At 49.5% G+C, this 23,794-nt stretch overlaps 1 long non-coding RNA gene across 1 annotated transcript in view; it reads left to right on the top strand.

Moving 5' to 3' along the window:
• The window catches only part of LOC140494062 (uncharacterized), a 97,774-nt gene that overhangs the window by 37,888 nt on the left and 36,092 nt on the right, over nucleotides 1–23,794 (top strand). The window contains exon 2 of the long non-coding RNA XR_011963901.1: nucleotides 6,625–6,840. This is a non-coding gene — a long non-coding RNA (uncharacterized lncRNA). The remainder of the gene's footprint in view (nucleotides 1–6,624; nucleotides 6,841–23,794) is intronic.

Here is a 23,794-nt window from a genome sequence, read left to right as displayed (position 1 = left end):
CTCCCCCTCTTGTCCCATCTCTCTTGCACTCTCTCTCCCCCCTCCCCCCTCTCACTCCACCTCTCTCCCCATCGTCTCCTCTCTCTCCCCCTCTCGTCCCCTCACTCGCCCCTCTCATCACCTCTCTCCCCTCTCTCCCTCTCTCTCTCCCCCCCCACCTCTGTCATCCCCTCTCTCTCTCTCCCTCTCTCCCTCTCTCATCCCCTCTCTCTCCCTCATTATCCCCTCTCTGTCCCCTCTCTCCCCCTCTCTCTCCCCTCTCTCTAACCCCATCGTCCCCTCTCTTCCCTATCGTCCTCTCTCTCTCCCCCATCATCCCTTCTCTCTCACCCCCGTCTCCACTCTCTCCGCTCTCGTCCCCTCTCTCCCTCTCTCCTCCCCTCTCTCTCCCTCTCTCGTCCCCTCTCTCTCCACAGTCGTCCTCTCTCTCCCCCTCTCTCCCCCGCTCACCCCCCTCCCCCATCATCCCCTCTCTCTCCTCTTGTCCCCTCTCTCCCCTCCTCTCTTCCCCTCGCCCCCTCTCATAATCTCTCTCCCCCTCTGTCGTCGCCTCTCTCTCCGTCTCTTGTTCCCTCTCTCTCCCTCTCTAGCCCCCTCTCTCTCCCTCTCTCGTTCCCCCCTCTCTCTCACTCTCTCGTCCCCTCTCTCCCCCCTCTCGTCCCCTCATTCCACCCCTCTTGTCACCTCTCTCTCCCCTCACTCTCACCTCTCTCGTCCCCTCTCTCTCCCCCCTCTCGTCCCCACGCTCCCCTGTCTCATCACGTCTCTCCCCCTCTCTCTTCCCCTCTCTCTCTCGTCCACTCTCTCTCCCCCTCACGTCACCTCTCTCTCCCCCTCCCTCGTCCGCTCTCTTCCCCTCGCATCCAATCTCTCTCCCCTCTCCCTTCCCCTCTCCCTCCCCCTCTCTCTCTCCCTCTCTCAGCCCCGCAGTCTCCCTCTCTCTCCCCGTCACCCCCATCGTCCACGCTCTCTCCACCTCTCGTCCCCTCTCTCTCCCCCCAATCATCCCCTCTCTCTCTCCCCCATCCTCCCATCTCTCTCCCTCTCTCGACCTCTCTTTTCCCCCTCTCGTCCCCTCTCTCTCCCCCCATCGACCCTTCTCTCTCACCCCCATCCCCCCTCCCCTCTCGTCCCCTCTTTCTCCCTCTTCCCTCCCCTCTGTTTCCCTCTCTCGTCCCTTCTCTCTCCACCCTCGTCCTCTCGCTCTCCCCCTCTTGTCCCACCTCTCTTGGCCTCTCTCTCGCCCCTCTCTCCCCCTCACTGCCCCCCTCTCCCCCCCATCGTCCCCTATCTCTAACCCTCTCGTCCGCTCACTACCCCCCTCTCATCACCTCTCTCCCCCTCTCTCTTCCCCTCTCTCCGTCTCTCTCTCGGCGTTATCACCTCTCTTGTTCCCTCTCTCTCCCTCTCTCGCCCCCTCTCCCTCCCTCTCTCCTCCCCTCTCTCTCCCTCCCCTCTCTCCCTCTCTCAATCCTCTCTCTCCGCCTTCCTCCTCTCTCTCTCCCCCCTTGTCCCACTTCTGTTGCCCTCTCCATCCCCCCTCTCTCCGCCTCTCACTCCTCCACTCTCCCCCATCGTCCCCTCTCTCTCCTTCTCTTGTCCCCTCTCTCTCCCCCCTCTCGTCCCCTCACTACCCCCTCTCATCACCTCTCTCCCCTCTCTCTTCCCCTCTCTCCGTCTCTCTCTTGGCCCTATCAACTCTCTCGTCCCCTCTCTCTCCCCCTTTCTCCCTCTCTTGTCCCCTCTCTCGACCCCCATCATCCCCTCTCTGCCCCCTCTCTCCCCTCTCTCTCCCCTCCCTCTACCCCCATCGTCCACTCTCTCTCCCTCTCTCATCACCTCTCTCCCCCTCTCATGCCCTGTCTCTCCTCCCATCGTCCCCTCTCTCTCTCCCTCTCGTACCTTCTCTCTCACCCCTGTCTCCCCTCCCTCTCTCGTCCTCTCTCTCTACGTCTCTCGTCCCCCTCTCTCTCCCCCTCATCCTCTCTCTCTCCCCCTCTTGTCCCATCTCTCTTACATTCTCTCTCCCCCCCTCTCCCCCTCTCACTCCACCACTCTCCCCCCATCGTCCCCTCTCTCTCCCCCTATCATCCCTTCTCTCTCACCCCCGTCCCCACTCTCTCTGCTCTCGTCCCTCTCCCTCTCTCCTCCCCTCTCTCCTCCCCTCTCTCCTCTCCTCTCTCGTCCCCTCTCTCGTCCCTTCTCTCTCCACACTCGTCCTTTCTCTCCTCCTCTTGTCCCACCTCTCTAACTCTCTCCTCCCCCTCTCTCCCCCGCTCACCCCCCTCCCCCATCGTCCCCTCTCTCTCCTCTTGTCCCCTCTCTCCCCTCCTCTCTTTCCCTCGCCCCCTCTCATAATCTCTCTCCCCCTCTCTCCGTCTCTTGTTCCCTCACTCTCCCTCTCTCACCCCCTCTCTCTCCCTCTCTCGTTCCCCCTCTCTCTCCATCTCTCGTCCCCTCTCTCGTCCCCTCATTCCACCCTTCACGTCGCCTCTCTCTCACCTCACTCTCACCTCTCTCATCCCCTCTCTCTCCCCATCTCATCACCTCTCTCTCCCCTCTCTCATCCCCGCTCTTTCCCCCCTCTCTCCCCCTCTCGTCTCCACTCTCTCCCCCTCTCTCTCCCTCTCTCGTCCCCTCTCTCACCCCCCATAGTCCCCTCTCTCTCCCCATCATCCCCTGTCTCTCCCTCTCTCGTCCTCTCTCTCTCTCTCCCATCGAGCGTCTCTCTCTCTCCCATCATCTCCTCTCTCTCCCTCTCTTTCTCCTCTCTCTCGCCCATCGTTTCCTCTCTCTCCCCCCATCGTCTCATATCTCTCCCCCTCTCATTGCCTCTCTCTGTCACACTGTCTGTCTCTCTCTCTCAGCTCTCCATCCCTCTCTTGCCTCCACTGTCTCTCTCGTGCCCCTCTCTTTCATCCCTCTGTCTCTCGTTCACCTCCCCTCTCTTTTGCTGTCCCTCTCTCTCCCACTTTCTCTCTCTCTATCGCTCTCTCTGTCCCCCTCCCACACTCGCATTCTCTCTCTCTTACTCTTCCTATCTCTCCCTCACTCTCCCTCTCTCGCTCATCTCACTCTCTCTCTCGCTCACTCACTCGTGCTCTGTCTGTCTCTCTCTCTCTTCCTCTCTCTCTGTCCTCCCTCCCTCTCTCACCTCTTCTTTCTCACTCTTACTCTATCTCTCTCTATGTCTGTCTGTTGCTCTCTCTCTCTCTCCTTATCTCTCTCAGTCCTCCCTCCCTCACCTCCTCTCTCTCTCGCAACTCTCTCTCTCATCTCTCTGTCTCTAGCTTGCTCACATCTCTCGCTCTGCCCTCCTCTCTCTTGCTCTCCGCGTCTCTGTTTCTCGCTCTCCCTCTCTCACTTGCTCGTGCTCTCTCTCTCTGTACCCCTCTCCCTTCCCCCCTCGCAGTCTCTCCCCTCTCTCTCCCTCTCTCTCTCCCCATCGTTCTCTCCCCCTCGCTCTCTCTCTCTCTCTGTCGCCCCTCTCTCGCCCCTCTCTTCCGCTCACTCTCTCCCTATCTCCCTGTCTCCCTCCCTTGCTCTCTCCTCTCTCTTGCTCTCGCACTCTCTCTCTCATATCTGCCCCCTCTTTCCCTCTCTCTTGCACCTTTCTCCCTCTCTCTTGTTCTCTCTCGTTCTCTTTCGTTCTCTTTCTCTCTCGTTCTCTCTCTCTCGTTCTCTCTCTTGTTCTCCCTCTCTCGCTCTCTCCCTCTCTCTCTTTATCCCTCTGTCTATTACCCCCCCTCTCTATCTCTCGCCCCTCTCTCTCTTGCACCTCTCTTTATTTGGCCCCTGTCTGTTCTCTCTCTCTCACCACTGTCTTCCTCATTCACTCTTGCCTCACCCCTCTTTCTCTGTCTCTCTCTCTCTCTCTGTCTCTTATGGCCTTCCCTCCGTCTCTTGCCTCCTCTCTCTTTCTCTCATCTCTCTACCTCTCACTTGCCCCATTCCTCCATCTCGCTCTCCCCTATCTCTCGCTCCCTCTCCCTCTCTCGCGGCCTCTCTCTCTCACTCCCCCCCCCCCCTCTCTTTCTCTGTAGCCCTCTCTCTCTATCCCGCCCCCTTCTCTCTCACTCTACCAATCCTCTCTCTCTCGACCATCTCTCTCCCTCTCTCTCGTATCTGGCCCCTCTCTCCCTCCATTTTGACCTCTCTCTCTCTCGCCCACTCTTTCTCTCGCTGTCTCTCTCGTGCACACTCTCTCCCCCTTGCTCACCTCCTTTCTTCATCTCTCTGCGACTCTTTCTCTCATTATGGCTTCTCTCTCTGTCATCCTCTCCCTGTCTCCATCTCTCACTCCCCTCTATCACTCTTGCCCTCTCTCTCTCTCGACACAACTCTCCCTCCTTTGCGCTCTCATCCCATCTCAGTCTCGCTCTCGCACCCTCTCTTCCTCTCTCAACCCCGTCGCCCTCTCTCATCTCTCTCTCTCTCTCTCTCTTTCTCGCTCTCCCTCTCTCTCTGTCTCGCTCGACCGTCCCTCCCACTCCCGCCTCCTCTCTCTCTCTACCCCCTCTCTCTCTGTCTCTCTCTATCTCTCTCTTTCACACCCCCTCTCTCTCATCTCTTTCACTCGCTAGCCCCCTCTCTCTCACTCTCCCCCCGTCTCTCACAAACTCTCTCCCTCATTCCCGCTCTCTCTTCCCCTCTCTCTCGCTCTCGCAACCTCTTCTCCTCTGTCACCCCTCTCCCTGTCGCTCTCTCTCGCCTGTCTCTCTCTCTCTCTCACCCCCTCGATCTTTCTTTTGCTCACTCTCTCCCTCTCTCTCTCACCCATTTCCTCCCTCCCTCCCTCTCTCTCTCTGTCTCGTCCTCTCTTGCCCCTCACGCTCGCTCTCACCCTCTCTCTCTCTCTTGCCCATCTCTCTCTCGACCACCCCCCCCACACACTCCCGTCTCCTTCTTGCCCTTGCTCTCTCTCACCATTTCTCTCTCCCGCCCTCGCTCTCTCTCTCTCCCGCCCTCGCTCTCTCTCTCGTCCAATCTCTCTCTCTGTCCCTTTCTCTCTTGCCCCCTCCCTCACCCCTCTCTCAGTCTCACACTTTCTCTCGCCCACTCTCTCTCTCTCTCCCAACCCTCACTCTCATTGTCTCCTCCCGTGTATCTCTCTTTCTTTTCCTCACCCGATCTCTCTCTTGCCCCTCTCTCTCCCTGCCCCTCACTCTCTCTCCACCTTCTCCCACTCTCGATCCCGTTTCCTCGGTGACTCTCTCTCTCTCTCCACCTCCTTCCGTTTCTCTTCAGCTGAATCTCTCTCCCACCCTCCCTGTCTATCTGCCACACACTGTCTCCCTGTTCCTTCCCTTCCCCTCTGACCCAGAGACTGGGGTATTGGTGGTGAGGCTGAGTGTGCGATGGTGGGGATGGGATATGGGATGGGGGGGGGGAATGTGGTAGAGATGGAATTGCAGAAGGCAGACAGAGGCGGCAAGAGAGAGAGAGTGGGGGGGAGGGGGAGAGGGAAGAATGGAGGCAGGTGTAGAAACCTGTTTTGGGGGTGTGTGTGAGAGAGGGGGATGAGGGAGAATGAAGAGGAGAGGTGATGGAAGAGAGAGAGGGAGAGAATTGAGGAGGAAGAGAGGAAATGGGGAGGCCAGGTTGAAGTGGGGGGGTCAGAGGGATGTAAACCCAGCTCCTGAGCTCAGGGCGCGGTCCCCTTCCCTTCCCTGAGGACCAGGACTTGGGGCTGAGTCTGTCTCTCTTCAGCTCAGCTTCTCCAACACAAAGACACACAACAACATCGGTCACTCTGCTGCTCGGCACGCTTTAATCAACATTTTTATTGGTTACAAATGGAAGTGATGGATACAGTCAGTGGGATGGTGCCTTTTCTCACTGGCCCCTGAGTTGTGAGAAACATTGAAATGTTTCCCTGTAACCCCCCTGTGGGATAAGGATGGACAAACCAGCGCTACCCTCAGTCTGTTACCATAGCGACAGGCTGCTCCATCACTGAAACACTGAACTGAAATGAGAAAATCCCGGATGGATTGATTAATGAGGGAATTTGATTGATGGATGGATTTGGGTGAAGGGATATTTCAGCACATTCTTCAGCTGCTGCCTGAACTTAGTCTGGGTCACGGCATAAATCGCGGTGTTTGTGCAGCAACTGAGGAGCTGCAGCATGAAGCCCAATTCCTGCACAAAGAGATCGAGATTCACAGACTGATATCCAATCAACCACATCCGGTACCATATAGAATACAGCATTAACATTGACCATAACAGGATGAAATTGGCCGAGATCACAAACAGTAAAATGATGGATTTTTTTCGGTTTCTCATTTCAGTGTCAGACTGAGCGTCCCCATTGGTGTGAGCGCGGAGTCTCCTGCGGGCTCTGCTGGTCACTATAATGTGTCTGACGGTGAGAACATTGAGCAGCAGAATCAGGAGAAATGGGACACACGGGGTTAGAATGTGGTGGAGGAACTCGATTGTGACCCAGACACTGGAGACTCGAACAGCGTCTGTTACATCACAAAACCAGGGGTCGTTCTCCAGCCAATACCGAGCCTCGAGCATAAAATACCAGGAAATGTTCTTTAAACAGCTCAGCACAGTCACTGCTCCCAGAACCACAGCCGCCGTTTTCTCACTGCAATATTTACTTTTCAGCTTCTGGCAACAAATGGCCACAAACCGATCAAAGGTGAAAGTGACGGTGAACCAGACAGAGCAGTCAGTGGCTGCATAAAGCAGGACGGCGTGGATATTACACACGGGGACGGAGTACATCAGGAAATAAAACTGTTCCCGATAAACAATGGGAATGTGTCTCAGGATCAGGTCGAGGATAATGACCAGGAGATCCGCCACTGCCATGGCCCCCAGGTAACGTCTGACACATGGAGACAATCCACAATCTTTATAAAGCAGGACGTAGATGGTCACTACGTTAACTGTGAGGAAGGAAAACAAACCCATTATCCATCAGCCTGGAGGCAAAGGGACCCGTTTGATCGGGGACCCAGTGAGATTTTCAAATATGTCCCTGTATTCAGGGATTTATTAAAATAATTGGAGCTGGAATAACAAATGGGAAGGTCGGAATTACTGACAAAAATGTGACATAAACCACAAGAAACCCTCCCTCCGCAAATACACAGAGACACATCCATAAGGACAGATGGTTTCTAGAATATTCCCACACACTCGATCACTCGAGAGCAGACACAGGTCACTCCTTCCCAGTTCCTAATACGGAGGGTGGGAACGTTGCTGTCCTGAAGGATTCTCTCCCAGTTTCCTGAAGACAAACGGAGTTTGGGAATTCCTGTATTTTGGTCTAAATTGTGGTTGATCCTGTGTTGTGGAGAAATGTAAACTCAGGGAAAACGTGCTCACCCCTTTGACTGCCTGAGGGACCTTCGGAACAGTGTCTCCTTCTCCCTGGAACGGGATCTCTTCCCTCGGGATCTTATCGTTTGTTCAATTCACTGACGTCCGGCCGTTCACAAACAATGTCAGGGACAGAACGTTCCGGGGAATGTCAGTTATAGAATGTCAGGGACAGAACGTTCCGGGGAATGTCAGTTATAGAATGTCAGGGACAGAACGTTCCGGGGAATGTCAGTTATAGAATGTCGGGGACAGAACGTTCCGGGGAATGTCAGTTATAGAATGTCGGGGACAGAATGCTCCGGGGAATGTCAGTTATAGAATGTCGGGGACAGAACGTTCCGGGGAATGGCAGTTATAGAATGTTGAGGACAGGACGTTGCGGGGAATGTCAGTTATAGAATGTTGGGGACAGAACGTTCCGGGGAATGACAGTTATAGAATGTCGGGGACAGAATGCTCCGGGGAATGTCAGTTATAGAATGTCAGGGACTGAACATTCCGGGGAATGGCAGTTATAGAATGTCGGGGACAGAACGTTCCGGGGAATGTCAGTTATAGAATGTCAGGGACAGAACGTTCCGGGGAATGTCAGTTATAGAATGTCGGGGACAGAACGTTCCGGGGAATGGCAGTTATAGAATGTCGGGGACAGAACGTTCCGGGGAATGGCAGTTATAGAATGTTGGGGACAGAACATTCCAGGGAACCCCTTGACCTGTCCATGACCTTTCCCCCCTACCCACCCCACCAACATGTTGTCCTGTGCCTGGACACACTGTAACATTAATGGGGTGTGAGACGGAGGGTCCAATCACAGGAATGGGAACTAAAGGCATTCCCAGATCAGCTGAAATGGTTAGATATACCACATTCTCAACCCACCTCACAGAACCAGCCCAGACACCATACACCCAGAGGAGATATCTGTTCACCGTGGAACATTGTACAGAACAGGCCAGTGTCCTGCTCAGTACAACCCAGCAATCTGTCCAGATTCATCCATTACACTGGTCAATACAACCCAGCAATATGGCCAGAGTGGAAAACTGTGCAGACCACAGCAGTGCATTGATCTATAAACCGGACTAGATATCTGTCCAGGACGGGGAGCTGTGCAGACCACAGCAGTGCATTGATCTATAACCCAGACTAGATATCTGTCCAGGGCGAGGAGGTGTGCAGACCACAGCAGTGCATTGATCTATAAACCCGGATTAGATATCTGTCCAGGGCGAGGAGGTGTGTAGACCACTGCAGTGCATTGATCTATAAACCCGGACTAGATATCTGTCCAGGACAGGGAGCTGTGCAGACCACAGCAGTGCATTGATCTATAAACCCGGATTAGATATCTGTCCAGGACGGGGAGGTGTGTAGACCACTGCAGTGCATTGATCTATAACCCCTGACTAGATATCTGTCCATGTCGGGGAGCTGTGCAGACCACAGCAGTGCATTGATCTATAACCCATGACTAGATATCTGTCCAGCAGTGGGAGCTGTGCAGACCACAGCAGTGCATTGATCTATAACCCCGGACTAGATATCTGTCCAGGACGGGGAGCTGTGCAGACCACAGCAGTGCATTGATCTATAACCCGGGAGCAGATATCTGTCCAGCAGTGGGAGCTGTGCAGACCACAGCAGTGCATTGATCTATAAACCCGGATTAGATATCTGTCCAGGGCGAGGAGGTGTGTAGACCACAGCAGTGCATTGATCTATAACCCCTGACTAGATTTCTGTCCAGCACTAGAATCTGTGCTGACCACAGCAGGGCCCTAATGTGTGATCCTGAAACAAATATCCATCCCGCGTGGGGAGCTGCACAGACCACATCATTGCAGAATCTATAAACCTCAACTAGATAGTCTGGCCAGCACAGCGACCTGTGCATTGATCACACGTGAATTAATTTGCAGACCTGGAGCAGTTACCCTCCAAGTGAGTAGGACTGTGTACCCCACCCCAGTACATTGATCTGTAAACCAGGAGCAGTTACCCTCCCAGCATGTAGGACTGTGTACCCCACCCCAGTACATTGATCTGTTACCCAGGATCAGTTACCCTCCCAGCATGTAGGACTGTGTACACCACCCCAGTACATTGATCTGTTACCCAGGATCAGTTACCCTCCCAGCATGTAGGACTGTGTACACCACCCCAGTGCATTGATCTGTAACCCAGGATCAGTTACCCTCCCAGCATGTAGGACTGTGTACACCACCCCAGTACATTGATCTGTAACCCAGGATCAGTTACCCTCCCAGCATGTAGGACTGTGTACCCCACCCCAGTGCATTGATCTGTAACCCAGGATCAGTTACCCTCCCAGCATGTAGGACTGTGTACCCCACACCATTACATTGATCTGTAACCCAGGAGCAGTTACCCTCCCAGCATGTAGGACTGTGTACCCCACACCATTACATTGATCTGTAACCCAGGAGCAGTTACCCTCCCAGCATGTAGGACTGTGTACCCCACCCCAGTGCATTGATCTGTAACCCAGGAGCAGTTACCCTCCCAGCATGTAGGACTGTGTACCCGACCCCAGTGCATTGATCTGTAACCCAGGAGCAGTTACCCTCCCAGCATGTAGGGCTGTGTACCCCACACCAGTGCATTGATCTGTGACCCAGGAGCAGTTACCCTCCCAGCATGTAGGACTGTGTACACCACCCCAGTGCATTGATCTGTGACCCAGGAGCAGTTACCCTCCCAGCATGTAGGACTGTGTACCCCACCCCAGTACGTTGATCTGTAACCCAGGAGCAGTTACCCTCCCAGCATGTAGGACTGTGTACACCACCGCAGTGCATTGCTCAGTAACACTGTGAGATCCCTGTCCAGTGTGGGAAAACTTGCAGCCCGTGCTGGAACTGACAGGATGTACAGCTCCCACCCATTTACAGCTCCATATCCCCATTGTGCCCTGACAAGGGGGTGCTGTGGGTGTGAACATCACTGCCAGAGAGAGATGGTGGGGGAATCAGTTTAGATATCACCACATGGGAGGGGCTTGGTGTATTGACAGAGAAGGGGGAGACTGAGAGATACTATCATGGAAGGATGTGTCCCCAGGTTTCAGAATACTGAAATGTAGACACTTCGATAACATCCTGTAACATGAGCCAGTCTTCCCAGGAAAGATGGGAAAAAGGGATATTTGTGTGAGGTCAGATGATGGAGAGTTTTGGATGAGCATTTGTTCTACAGCTTTGTAAATGGAGTACACACCATCACCCAGTTTACCCCGAACATGGCAGATAAGGGACAATTACACCACGGTTTGTCAACAGGGGCACGTAGGTCCTGGTGGATGGGCTAGTACAGAGAAGGGGGCCATTCTCTTCCCAGAGGGGGCGACACCACCAGACCCACCGAGCATGGTCTGAGCTCCCCACCCAGCTCAGTGCAGTATCTGGGGTCTGAAGAAATGCCCAGCAAAACAGGAGAAGCATCAATAACTTTCCCCACTCTGTCAGGATAACAGTCACCGTATTCTCTCTGCTCCCTCAGTCTCACTGTATATCTGTTATAGCACCGACCCCGAACAAGGCGCATGGTCCAACACTCTCACTGTCACATGCAGTACATTCTCTCTCTCTCTGTCTTTCTGTCTCTCTCTCTCTCCCTCTCTCTCTCCCCCTCCCTCCACTTCACCCCCACACTAATAACACTGCATGGATACAACACTGTGGACTGACTCCCTCCGGTCAGCTCACCATGACCCCCTCCCCATCTCCACACAACACTAACAGCAGGACCACCCACTCCCACCCTCACTCTCTCCCTCCCTTTGTCCTATTTCAGGAGAAACAGCCTGGAATAGGACAGGGAGGGCCAAGCCATGTGGTGGAGTGCCCGATATCCGTTCCCTCACCCCCCTCCCCCCGCCATGTGGGGAGGACCCTGGTAGGAGCCGGAGAGGACCGGGACGCCTCGTGTGGAGATTCTGAAACATCCACGTCCCACCGACCGAGTAAGGAGCAATGTTCAGTGAAGGGCAATTCTCACTTTAAACCCACTGGCAGCTCCGTTTCTCCCCGGCACAACTTAGAAGCCGTGGCCCTGATGCCATCTCCCTTTTGTGTCGAGCTGGTACAAATGGATTCCCCACGGTCTCGGTGGGCAGGAGGGTGGGCTCACATCACATCGTCACCACCACCTCCCAGGAAGGGAGCACGGAGACTCCCTCCTACACCTCCCCCTGTAAACAGCTCAGATACTGAAACTAATCTGTGATAGTTACTGCTCTCCCCACTTGTCCTGACATCTTCAACAATCTGTGCTCATATACACCCAGCGCTCTCTGCTCATGCAACCCCTTTATTATGGTACAGTCTGTTTTAAACTGTCTTTCATTGTCTTTCCTACCAAACTGTATCACCTCAAACTGCTCTGCACTGATCCCCATCTGCCTTACACCTGAACACTACATCAACGTGTGATTGTACTGTTAGAATTCCACACTCTCCTCCATAGACTTCAGAGTTCTTCCAGGTTCGGTGCCACCTACAAACATTGAGATTGTTATAGTGTCACAGTCCCCATGAAACAACTGAAATCCTGCCCCACATACACGAGTGTGAGCAAGTGAAATACTGCCATATTCCCAATACTGCTATGTTTAATTTAAATTACCTATGAGCTTCACGCAGTGCCCTAACCATCCCCGTGTGTGTATCTGTGTGTCTGTGTGGGGCAGGTCTGCCAGTCTCTGTGGTGCTTGAAGTGATGCAATGCCACCCTCTGCTGGCCTCCACACGCCACTGCACAGACATTGGCAGAGGGTGAAAACCAACAGGGATTCACTCAGAGAGGGGGAGGGAGAGGGCAGCTGCTCACAGCACCATCCAAACTGATGTCTTATCAATGTACTGATCTAAACGTCCTTTAAACGTTGTAACTGTCCCTGCTTTCACCACTTCCTCTGGAAGTTCATTCCACACACAAGCCAGCTTCTGTCTAAAATAATTACTTCTCATGACTTTTCTAAATCGTTTTCCTCACACCTTAAAATATCCCTCAGTTTTGAATCCTCAACTCTAGGGAAAAGACATCAGCCCTTCAGCTTCTCTGTACCCCTCAATATATTATAAACCTCTGTAAAGTTACCCCTTCATCTCATCCTCGCCAGTGAAAAAAGTCCCAGCATACCCAGCCTCTCCTTATAGCTCACTCCCTCCTTTCCCAACAACATCCAGGTTCATCTGTTCTCAACCCTCTCCAGCTTAATAATATCAAGATCAATAATATCAAAGTGAATAGTCAAGGTGTTTTCTAAGGGTAGGGGAGACCAAAACTAGAGGGTATAGGTTTAAGGTGAGAGGGGAAATATTAAAGTGACCTAAGGGGCAGCTTTTTCACCCAGAGGGTGGTGTGCCTATGGAATGAGCGGGCAGGATGACCAGACTAGACACAGTATTCCAGAAGAGGTCTCACCAATGTCCTCTACATCCTCAACATGCCGTCCCAGTTCCGATACTCAAAGGTCTGACCAATGAAGACACTTTCTGTATGAGATGCAAAATTTAAAGAATTATACCTGACAGCCTAGGTCTCTGTTCTACAACACTGACAAAGGCCCTGCTTTTAATTGTAAAGGTCCTGCTCTTGTTTGATTTACCAAATCCAATACCTCGCATTAATCCAAACTAAACTCCATCCGCCACCCCTCAGCCCAGTGAGTGATATTACTGTCACCTCACCCTCCCCCTTCAATTTTAAAATACCCACCCCCCTCTCCAGGAGGCCTGCACACTCCGGCCTTGATTTTCACAAAGACCCTGAGTTTGGGTAGCCTTGTGTGGTTTGGGGGAGGAGGGACAGATTGCTGACACAGTCAGTGGGGAGGAGAGGCTGGACAGTAATCAGCAGCGGCCGCACGTGAGAGTTGGGTAAGAGTGATCAGTGTTTTGGTGTCAGAAATTAAGCTCTTCCTTCGACTCTGGTGTTCAGTAATAAATATCCATTTGAGACCCTTCTTTGGGCAGAGTGTGAGTGCAGGATTTCTTTCCCTAATATTGCAGGCTTCAGATAATAGTGATTAAAGATGTTCATAGTTAATTTGGATAGAACAGCACATACACTCAATATCCTACAGCTGAGACAAATATCTTGCATTTGTTTAATAATAAAAGTGTTTGTAATTCAATAATGGGAACCTGATTATAATAAATCCACACCGAGCTGAAAGTGGGCACTAAAATATGACCCAAAATCTGGGTATGGTAGTGTAGTGGGTAGTGTCCCTGCCTCTGAGCCAGAACTCAGGATTTGATTCCAATTCGTGAACATGTGTGGTAGTGTTCCTTGCTCTGGGCTAGAAGGCCTGTATTGAAGTCCTGCCTGTTGCAGAGCTATGTCCCAGCATGTCAGCACAGTCTGATGAACAAACACACAGGAGAATACTGTTACAGCTTTATGGGTATTGTCGAGTGATGCTAGTGTCCCGACCTCTGGGCACAAAGGTCGAGGTGTAAAGCTCACAGAAGTGTCTCAGGATACATCTGAACAAACTGATTAAAATGGATTTAGAATTGTGACTTGATGGAGAAGGAAGAGGTGTCAGTATTGAATTTCAGAATTTAGGCCCAGGATGACTGAAAGTACAGCCATTTGTGTTGATTGGGGTCACATTTCGCCACAGTAGCGGCTTTTAAAAGCAGAATTGTCATGGATAGGGGGAGTAGTCAGGGGTTTTTCCCCAGGTTAGGGGCGTCCAAAACCAGAGGGCATTGGTGGAAAGTGAGAGGGGAAAGGTTTTGAGAAGGCCTAAAGGGCACCATTTCACACAGAGGGTGGTGTGCGTATGGAATGAGCTGCCAATCGAAGTGGTGGAGGTTGGTACAACTACAGCGTCTGGGTACTGAGAGACCTGGCGAGCTTTTCCAGCAATTTCTGTATTTCTTTTAAAAATGCATTCAGTTTAACACAGGTATTCTGAATAAATTAAACATTTTTATTTTTAATGACTCAGGGACATATAAACATATCTTCAAATTGACCGAGACCATTTTCTGCTCAGGGTATGGCTCTGTGTCTGACAGCAGCATTGATGCACCTACATGGAACAGGGAATGTGATGGAGACATAGTTTGGACAATGTACAAGGAGACCTCACATGGTCCAGTTTGGGAGAGGATGACATTACTGTGTGATTCAACTCAGAGAGGGAGAAAATGTAATCTGCCTGAGAAGGAATGGTCTATTGCACTCTCTCTCCTTCATTGTTCCTCGTCACACCAATGTATGTGAGCTAAAAAAAACCTCTACAGTCATCGTTGCCGTTCTTATTTTTATGAAATCCCTGCAGTGTGGAAACAGGCCCTTCGACCCAACAAGTCCATACCAACCTTCCCAACACATTTCCCTATATTTACCCCTGACTATTGCACATAACCTAGAAATCCCTGAACACTACGGACAATTTAGCAAGACCAATCCAACGAACCTACACAGTTTGAGGTAGGAAACTGGATCACCCATTAGAAGCTCACACAGATAAGGGGAGAATGTGCAAACTGCACACAGACAGTCACCCAAGGCTGGAATCGAACCCAAGTCCCTGGTGCTGTGAGGTAGCAGTGCTAACCACCGTGCTACCCTTTGGCTGATCCCTAACCAAAATTCACTGGAATCTACTCACTGCCTAAAGCAAAGGGAATTCAGCCAAATCCAAACTCTCCCAGGATGAAATCCCATTGCTAGCAGCTTGTGTGAGTACAATATCTTCAGAAGCAGAATAATGTTTTGGACAATCTCACAATTTATCCTTTGTCATGAGTTCCAATAATATTTGGACCAAGTTCTTTCAAGTTGAATTTGCAGTGTGTGTGTGTGTGTGTGTGTGTGTGTGTGTGTGTGTGTGTTTAGAAAGGGAAATATTGATTATATTATTGCAATACCCAAACAGTTTGCCATTCATCTTTCCACCATAGTTTGAGTAACATTGCTCTGGATCATAAACATGTTGTTTTAGCAGATTAAAGAAACTAGCCTGACTTGTTCCTAAAACTGACCCTGACCCAGTCTGAGACCGATATCATCGGCCATATCACCAACCTGGTTACATTTAACATTTGTTGTGAGCAGTGGAGGAGTGGGACTAGAAAAGGAAACAGTGACCCCAAAACCCATGAACTATAGACCGGTGAGCCTGATGTCAGTGGTGGGTAAGTTGTTGGAGGGGATTCTGAGGGACACGATTTACATACAGTTGGGAAGGCAAGGGCTGATTGGGGTAGACAACGTGGCTTTCTGCACGACCTCTCGTTATTGAATCCTTCACCCTGGGAAAAAGCTTGTCTCTGTCCACCCTGTCTATGTTCTTCATGATTTTGCAAACCTTTATCAGGTCCGCCCCTCAATCTCCTTTTATCTAGTGAAAATAAACCTAACATACTCAGCCTATCTTCATAGCTAGTATTTCATTCCACTTGGTAGACAGATTCGTAAGTTTCAGTCACATAACATACAGAAGAAACTCGTCACAATTGGCTTGAAGGAAGAGGGATATTTTTCAGCCTGGAGGCTTGTGAGCAGCAGTGTGCTGTAAGAATCAGTACTGAGTTCACTGCATTTCATCATTTATGTAAAGATTTAGATGTGAATATAGGGGCAATAGTTAGGAAGTATACAGATGACATCAGAAAGGTGGTGTAGTAGATTATCTCAGAGTACAACAAGACCGCAATTAGATGGGTCAAAGGAACAAGGAGTAACAGATGAATTTTAATTTAGAGAAATATGAAGCTTTGCATTTTGGGAAGGCAAATCAGGGCAGACATTATATACTTCATGGTCAGGTCCTGGGGCGTGTTGTGAAACAAAGGGACATAGGACTGCAGGTACATTGTTCCTTGAAAGTGGAGTTGCAGGTAGACAGAGTGGTGCAGAATACATTTGGCACATTTGCCTTAATTAGTCAGAGCATTGAGTATCGGAGTTGTGGTGGTATGTTGCATCTGTACAGGATGTTGGTGCGGCCACTTTAAGAATAATGCGTACAACTCGGTTTTCTGCAAAATTATTTAGACACAGATGTTCCAGGACTGGAAGTTTGAGCTTTAGGAAGAGGTTGATTAGGTTGAGGCGTTTCCCCCTGGAGTGTCAGAGGCTGAGGGGTGACATTATAGAGGTTTATAAAACCATCAGGGGCATGGGTATTCTGAACAGCCACGTTCTGCTCTCCAGGATAGGGGGGTCGAGAACAAGAGGGCAGAGGTTGGAGGGGACAGGACGAATGATTTAGAAGGGACCTGAAGGTAAATGTTTCACACAGTGAGTGGTGTGTGTACAGAAAGCGCTGTCAGAGGAAGTGGTGAAGGCGGGTACAATCGAACATTTAAAAAGTGTCTGAAAGAGGAGGGATATTTACCAAATACTGGCAAATGGGACTGGATCAGATTTGATATCTGATCGGAGTGAACAGATTGGATTAATGGGTCTGTTCCCATTCTGCATGACTCTCTGATTCTATAAGAGGGATGATGAAAAATTCTGAAAGGCCCTTTCAAGTGGGAATTCTCTTCACTGGAAGTTTATTGTGCCTCTATGTTCACATTGATTGAAAGCTGCATTACTAAATATTTGACAGAGAAGTGAGTCACGGATAATGGGACACAGACAGGAAAGTGGGGCTGAGTCCACAACCTGATCAGCCACAATCTTACTTCCTGGTGGAGAAGGGTCAAAATATCTAATGACTCCTCAGTCCCATGTTTCTGTGTTCCATTCAGCCCCTCAAACCTGCTAGACATGAACAGTTGGAGGCCACTTAATCCTATGACCTGGTGCACAGAAACAGAGGGGACCATTCAGCCTCTCAAAACTGTCACACACGCTTTGAAATGATTTGGGAAATGTAAGTGGAAAATCCAGGCTGGGTATGAAAGAGGCCCCTCATCTCTCTTCACAGAGCTTCCCCTCTCTGCAACTTGTGATTCAGTTGTTGGTCATGTCGTAGACCCAGATTCACTGTGAATACAGCCCACATACCTCACCCAGAGATGGCTCACAAAATCATCTGCTCTTCCTGACTGCAATATTCAAAAACATAACAGTCATTAAAATAACACCCACTAACTTTCCAATAACAGAATGTGAGAACATCAGAAACAGGGGCAGGTTGTTCACTCCCCAAGCCTGCCTTGCCCTTCATTAAGATCATGGCTGATCTGCTCTTGGTCTCAAATCCTCTTTCATACCCAATTCCTCATAGCCCACACCACTCTGACAGGTCAATATCCATCTACCTCCTCTTCAAATACTTTCAGAAATCTTGCTCCCCGAACACTCTTGAGAAGAGAAATCCTGACATTCAATCCCACCTCTTTGAAGAAAACACTTACTGCTCCTATATCATGGCTTATTGATATGAACAAAAGAGGTTGAGACAAGGGATCAGATAAAAGTGACAGACCCTGATATCAAGGCAGTGGTTGACTTCTGTTGACATCAAGGAGCTGAACAAAACTGAACTTAATGGGAATCAGAGTAAACTCTCCAGTGTTTGGAGTCAAACATGGCACAAAGGAAGATATTCATCATCTCAGTCCTGGGTCACCTCTGTGGGAGGTCCTCAGGGTAGCTTCCTTTTCACAAACAGCTTCAGCTGCTTCATCAATGTCTCCCGTCCCCACCCTCATCAACATAAGATCAGAAGTGGGTATGGTCACCGAACATTCCACAATGTTCAGAACATTTTGTCCCCCGTCAGCTCCTGAACTGCTCTGTGTCCATGTGCAGCAAGACCCAGACTCCATTGAGACTTGTGCTGTTAATGTGTCGGTAACATTCATCTACCAGCACTGCCTGACACTGCACATTGCCACAGTAAAACAAGTGTTCATTCAGCACCTCACGCTGGTTTCACAGGAATGTGAGGAAGTCGTTCAGCCCATTGACACTATTGGAGAAGAACAGGGACAGCCCACTCAGTGCCTCCAGCCTATTACTCAGGACGAGAAGGAGTCTAGTGTGATGGACCACAACAGAGCACCTGGAAAATATTTGAAGGCGGTAACATAGACTCTTATTTTTATTTTAATGGAAATGTAAAGTGTCTGCTCTAGATGCAATGTGACTGGTCAAAGTACTTGGTGTGCAGCAAAACACCATTTATTGAAACACGAAAGATAAAATGAAACCAAAGAAAGAGGAATCTAGAATAACTTAATTCTACTGGACAAGTTAACAGAATAATAGACCTCGGAACTATTACTAATGAACTGTTCCAATACAGGAAAATCACATAAACACAGCCCTTGGCAGAAAGGAATATTCAGACACAGCTTGTCGCAAATAATTCTCTAATCCAGGAATTAAAAACAGCACCAAGAGAAAACTCAGGGGAAGTAGCAGGAGGCATTCACTGAAGCTTCCAACTCTATGGAGACCCCAATAGTTTCTGATGTTGCTGAGAAACCAAAACACAGAGATCCTAATCTGTGAGAGCTGGCCATACCCACTCAGACTGCATTAAAATAAACACAAGGCCTCTCTCGTTGTTTACTCGAGTGGTCTTAACTAGCTAGCTTGGTAATGGTTGTTCAATCTCTCTCTTAAAAGAAACCCGGACAAAATAACCTCTTAAAGCTGCAGCATCATCACACTTGTCAGTACATCGAGCTTTCAAAAAGAAACGGGGTAACCCAATCCGGCCCTTGACCATGTCCAATCGGACGAGGAAGAAGCCATTCAGATCCTTGGGTCACTTACACAGCAATGGGATGAGGCCATTCAGCTCCTTGAGTCACTTTCACAGGAACAGTAGGAGGCCATTCCCCCCTCAACGTACTTACACAGGGACAGAATGAGGCAATTGATGCTGATTCCTGATGAATGGCTTATGCCGAAACATCGATTCTCCTGCTCCTCGGATGCTGCCTGACCTGCTGTGCTTTTCCAGCAATCGACGCTCTACTCTGATCTCCAGCATCGGCAGTCCTCACTGTCTCCTGAATGATGCTCCAACATGATGACCAAGTGGAGCAGAGGCTGCACAGACAGACTGCTCCATGTTGTTCCTCCTGGCTCTGTCGCTCATGATACACACGTGGGACATTAACGTGGTTTTCTAGTGGTGAGGAGGGAAGCCATATGTCTTGTGTGAAGTCTCATGAAGGCATCTTTCATCTCTGAGATGCCTTCTCTATGTAGGTCGGAAGCTGATGGGAATGGCTACCTGTTTCAAATGGAAGGTATTGTGGCTGCTGTTGGGGATTGTGAGCAATCTGACGTTCAGTACAGGGTTCACACGCCGACTGCACAATAACATGGGGAGTGTTAATTTAGGCATATACACTATTAGGAAAGTCACGTTAAACTGAGGAATGGACTCTCTAAGTTCAAATAATGGTGATCTTGTTCATATTGATCTTGTCTAGTGCACGTCCTGTTCAGTGTATCCTGTATGCCTTACTCTGTCCAAGTTTATTTCCACCCTATGATCTGTCTGACCATGCTTACTATGATCTGCCTCCACTGCACATAAACAAAGTGTTTCCCTGTACTGAGGTACACGTGACAATAAATCAAACCAATTAATCCTGGGTAAAGTATGGAATTTCTCAACCTATCAATGTGTCTTTTGGAAATAGGTGATCGCTGCCACTCCTCGTGTTTCAGCGTCACCATTTCCTCGTCTCTCACAGCTCCACAGATTAAACACTCAGCTTATTCACTCTATCCTCATGTCACCATCACCCGTGTCTGTGGTAAGGAGATCATTCCTTACAAAGGAGATCAAATTTGTGTAATGTGCCCCTAATGCTCTCTCAGCAAGGCTCTACAACAGCAGGAAGATGGCTTTACTTATGTACGCGGATCATCTTACAATGAAGGACAGCATACCATTGACTGCACCCATTACTTACACAGGGTTTGATTCGGAGCAGTCAGCATAGACTTGTGAGTGGGAGATCATGCTTCCCAACTTTGAGAGAGTTCTTTGATGAAGTGACCAGGAAGTTTGACAAGGACAGAGTGGTAGACGTAGTCTCTATGGATTTCAGTAAGGCATTTGATAAGCTTCCATATGGTAGGCTGCTCAGGAAGGTTACATCATGTGGAATGCTGGGGGAATTGACCAATTGGATACACAGTTGGCTTGATGGTAGGAAGCAGAGTGTTTAGTGGAAGGATGTCTGTCAGACTGGAGGCTGGGTCCATTGCTGTTTGTTATCTATGATTATCTATGACTACAGACACATAGACATGGGATAAAACTTTTCAATGATCTCTGAATAGGCCAAGCAAGACACTCTATTGTATCGAACTGCTCAGAGGTCTTAAATGATAAACCCGAACAGAACACCCGGCCCCAGCCTTAAAAATAATATTTTTTAAAAATAATATTTATTTCGTGAATCTGGTGTGACTGGCTGGGCCAGCATTTATTGCTTGTCCCTCGTTGCCCTTGAAAAGGTGGCGGTGAGCTGCCTTGTTGAACCGCTGCAGTCCACTGTGGATTCAGTGATGGTAAAACCATCAAGGGGCAGGTTAGATTGTATTTTATTGGTGATGGTCACGGTCTGGAATTTGTGTGGCCTGAATATTACTTGCCATTTGTCAGCCTGGATGCTGTCGAGATCTTGTCGCATTTGGACATGGCCTGCTTCCGTATCTGAAGAACCACGAATGTTGCTGAACATGGTGCAATCATTGGCGACCATTCCCACTTCTGACCTTAGAATAGAGGCAAGGTCATTGATCAAGCAGCTATGAAGATGTTTGGGTCTAGGCCACTGCCCGAGGGACTCCTACAGACTTGTCCTGGAGCTGAGTTGACTGACCTTTATCAACCATGACCACCTTCCTCCGTGTCAGGTCTGATTCTAACCAGCGGGGAGTTTGCCCCTGATACCCATTGATTCCTGTGTTGCTAAGGCCCCTTAATACCACACTTGGTCGAAGGCAGCCTTGATTTAAAGGGCTATCGCTCTCACCCCACCTCTGGAATTCAGCTCTTTTGTCCATGTTTGAACCACGGTAATGAGGTCAGGAGCTGAGTGGCCCTGGTGGAGCCCAAACTGGGCGTCATTGACCAGGGTATTGCTGAGCAAGTGCTGCTTGAAAGCACTGAGACCTTCCACCACTTTACTGATGATTGAGAGTAGACTGATGGGGTGGTAATTGGCCGGATTGGATTTGGTCTGCTTTTTATGCATAGGAGATACTTGGGGTAATTTTTGACCTAAACAGGGAAATGTCATTGTTGTAACTGTATTGGAACAGCTTAGCGAGGGCATTGACAAGGCCTGGAGCACAACTTTTCAGTCCTATTGCCAGAATGTTGTCAGGGTATGTACCCTCTGGAGTATCCAGTATCTCCAACTGAATCTGGATATCGCGTGGACTGAACCAAATTGGCTGATGACTGGTAACTGAATTGCTGAGGACGACTGGAGGAGGCTGAGGTGCATCATCCACTCAGCACTTCTGACTGAAGACTATTGCGAATGCATAAACGTTATCTTTTGCACTGAAGTGCTGGGCTCTTCCATCATTAAGGATGGAGATACTTGTGGAATCTCCTCCTCCAATGACTTGTTTAATTGTCCATAACTATACTCAACTAGAAGTGGAAGGACTGCAGAGACCTGAACCGTTGCTTGTGGAATCACTTAGCTTGACTGTCACTTACGGCTTGTGCTGTTTGGTGCACAAGCAGTCGTGGTTGGTGGCTTCATCAGGCAGACACCTCATTTTCAGGTATGCCCGGTGCTGCTCCAGCCCTCCTGCACACTCCATTGAATCAAGGTTGATCCTCTGTCTTGATGGTAATTGTTGTGAGGGGGATATGCCAGGCCATGAGGTTGTGCTGGAGTACAGTTCTGCTGCTATTGATGCCCCACAACACGTTATGGAAACCCAGATTTGAGCTGCTAGATTTGTTTGAAGTCTGTTCTATTTAGCACGGTGATAGTGCCACCCAGAATTATGGAGGTTATTCTCAATGTGAAGGTGTGACTTTATCTCCACAATGACTCTGCAGTGGTCACTCTTACCCGATACTGTCATGGACAGATACTTCTGCAGCTGGCAGATTAATAAGGCTGTGGTCAAATATGGCTTTTCCCTCTTGTGGGTTCCTTCACCACCTGCCATAGACCCAGTATATCAGTTATATCCTTTAGGACACGGCCAGCTCAATCCGTACTGCTGCAGCTGAGCTACTCTTGATGGTGGACATTGAAATCCCTCACCCAGAGTACGTTTTGTGCCCTTGCCACCCTCAGAGCTTCCTCCAAGTGTTGATCAGCATAGAGGAGTACTGACTCATCAGTTGGGAGAGGCTGGTACATGGTAATCAGCAGGAGGTTGCCTTTCCCATGTGTAAACTAACACTATGAGTCATCATGGGATACAGAGACACTGTTGAGGACTCCCAGAGCAATTCCCTTCCAACTGTATCCCACTGTGCCGCCATTTCTGTTCTGTCTGTCCTGTTGGTGAGACAGGAGATACCTTGGGAAGGTGATGGGGTGTCAGGGACATAGGCATACTCACAGATTCATACCTTAAATACAATGTCAGGCTGTTGCTTCATAAGTCTGTTTAGTTTTATTCACTGTTTCCTGCCAGCTGTCCCATTCTAGACACATGGCCATACATTAGCCCCAAACCACTAAGATTTGATTTTGTAAACTGGACTTGGAGCTTTACCAAAACATTTCTAAAAATCCACGTGTTTTACATCCATGCTTCTCTTTCATTTGTCTCCCAGACTGTTTCTCAAACAGTCCCATTTCATAACTCTATGTTAGTGTTGTCTATGTCCATTATTTTCAGTCCCAATAATTTCTCCGAAGCCATTTACTTACTATGTTCGATGTTACATGTACTATTTCATTTTCCATACCGGACTTGCTTTTCCTGGTATTGTCAGAAAGTTGTGTGAAGACAGAACTGAAGTAGTGGATTCATAGTTTTGCCATTTCCCTATTTCCCATTCTCCATTCTCTGGTTTCAAACTGGAAGGAACCTGCACTGTTTTTTCATACTTCTCACATTGACATAATTTGACAAGCTATAACAGTTCACTCTTATAACCTTTGTGAACATTATCTTCAGAAACCCATCAACTCCTGTCTTAAGCTGATCAGCTCCACATCATACACGCACAGGAGCATAGTCTCTGTACCAACAGAAATACAGCACAATCTATATTAGTCCCACTTTCCAACACCACGCACATAGCCTGGAATGTTATGACACTTCCAAGTGCTCGACCAAGTACTTTTAACGGTTGAGAGGTTAGCCGTGGTAACTCCCCTCTCAAGAAGTACATTCCAGACCTCAACACGCTCTGGGTGAAAAAAATGTAATCTTTAAATCCTCGCTGAACCTCAAACCCTTCACTTTAAAAGTGTGCTCCTTTGTTCTTGACCCTCTGTCTAAAAGGAACAGTTGCTGTCTGTCCACCCTGTCCATG

Source organism: Chiloscyllium punctatum, chromosome 23 (assembly GCF_047496795.1).
Source record: "Chiloscyllium punctatum isolate Juve2018m chromosome 23, sChiPun1.3, whole genome shotgun sequence".
NCBI lineage: Eukaryota > Metazoa > Chordata > Chondrichthyes > Orectolobiformes > Hemiscylliidae > Chiloscyllium > Chiloscyllium punctatum.
This window is presented reverse-complemented; position numbering and strand designations above follow the sequence as displayed.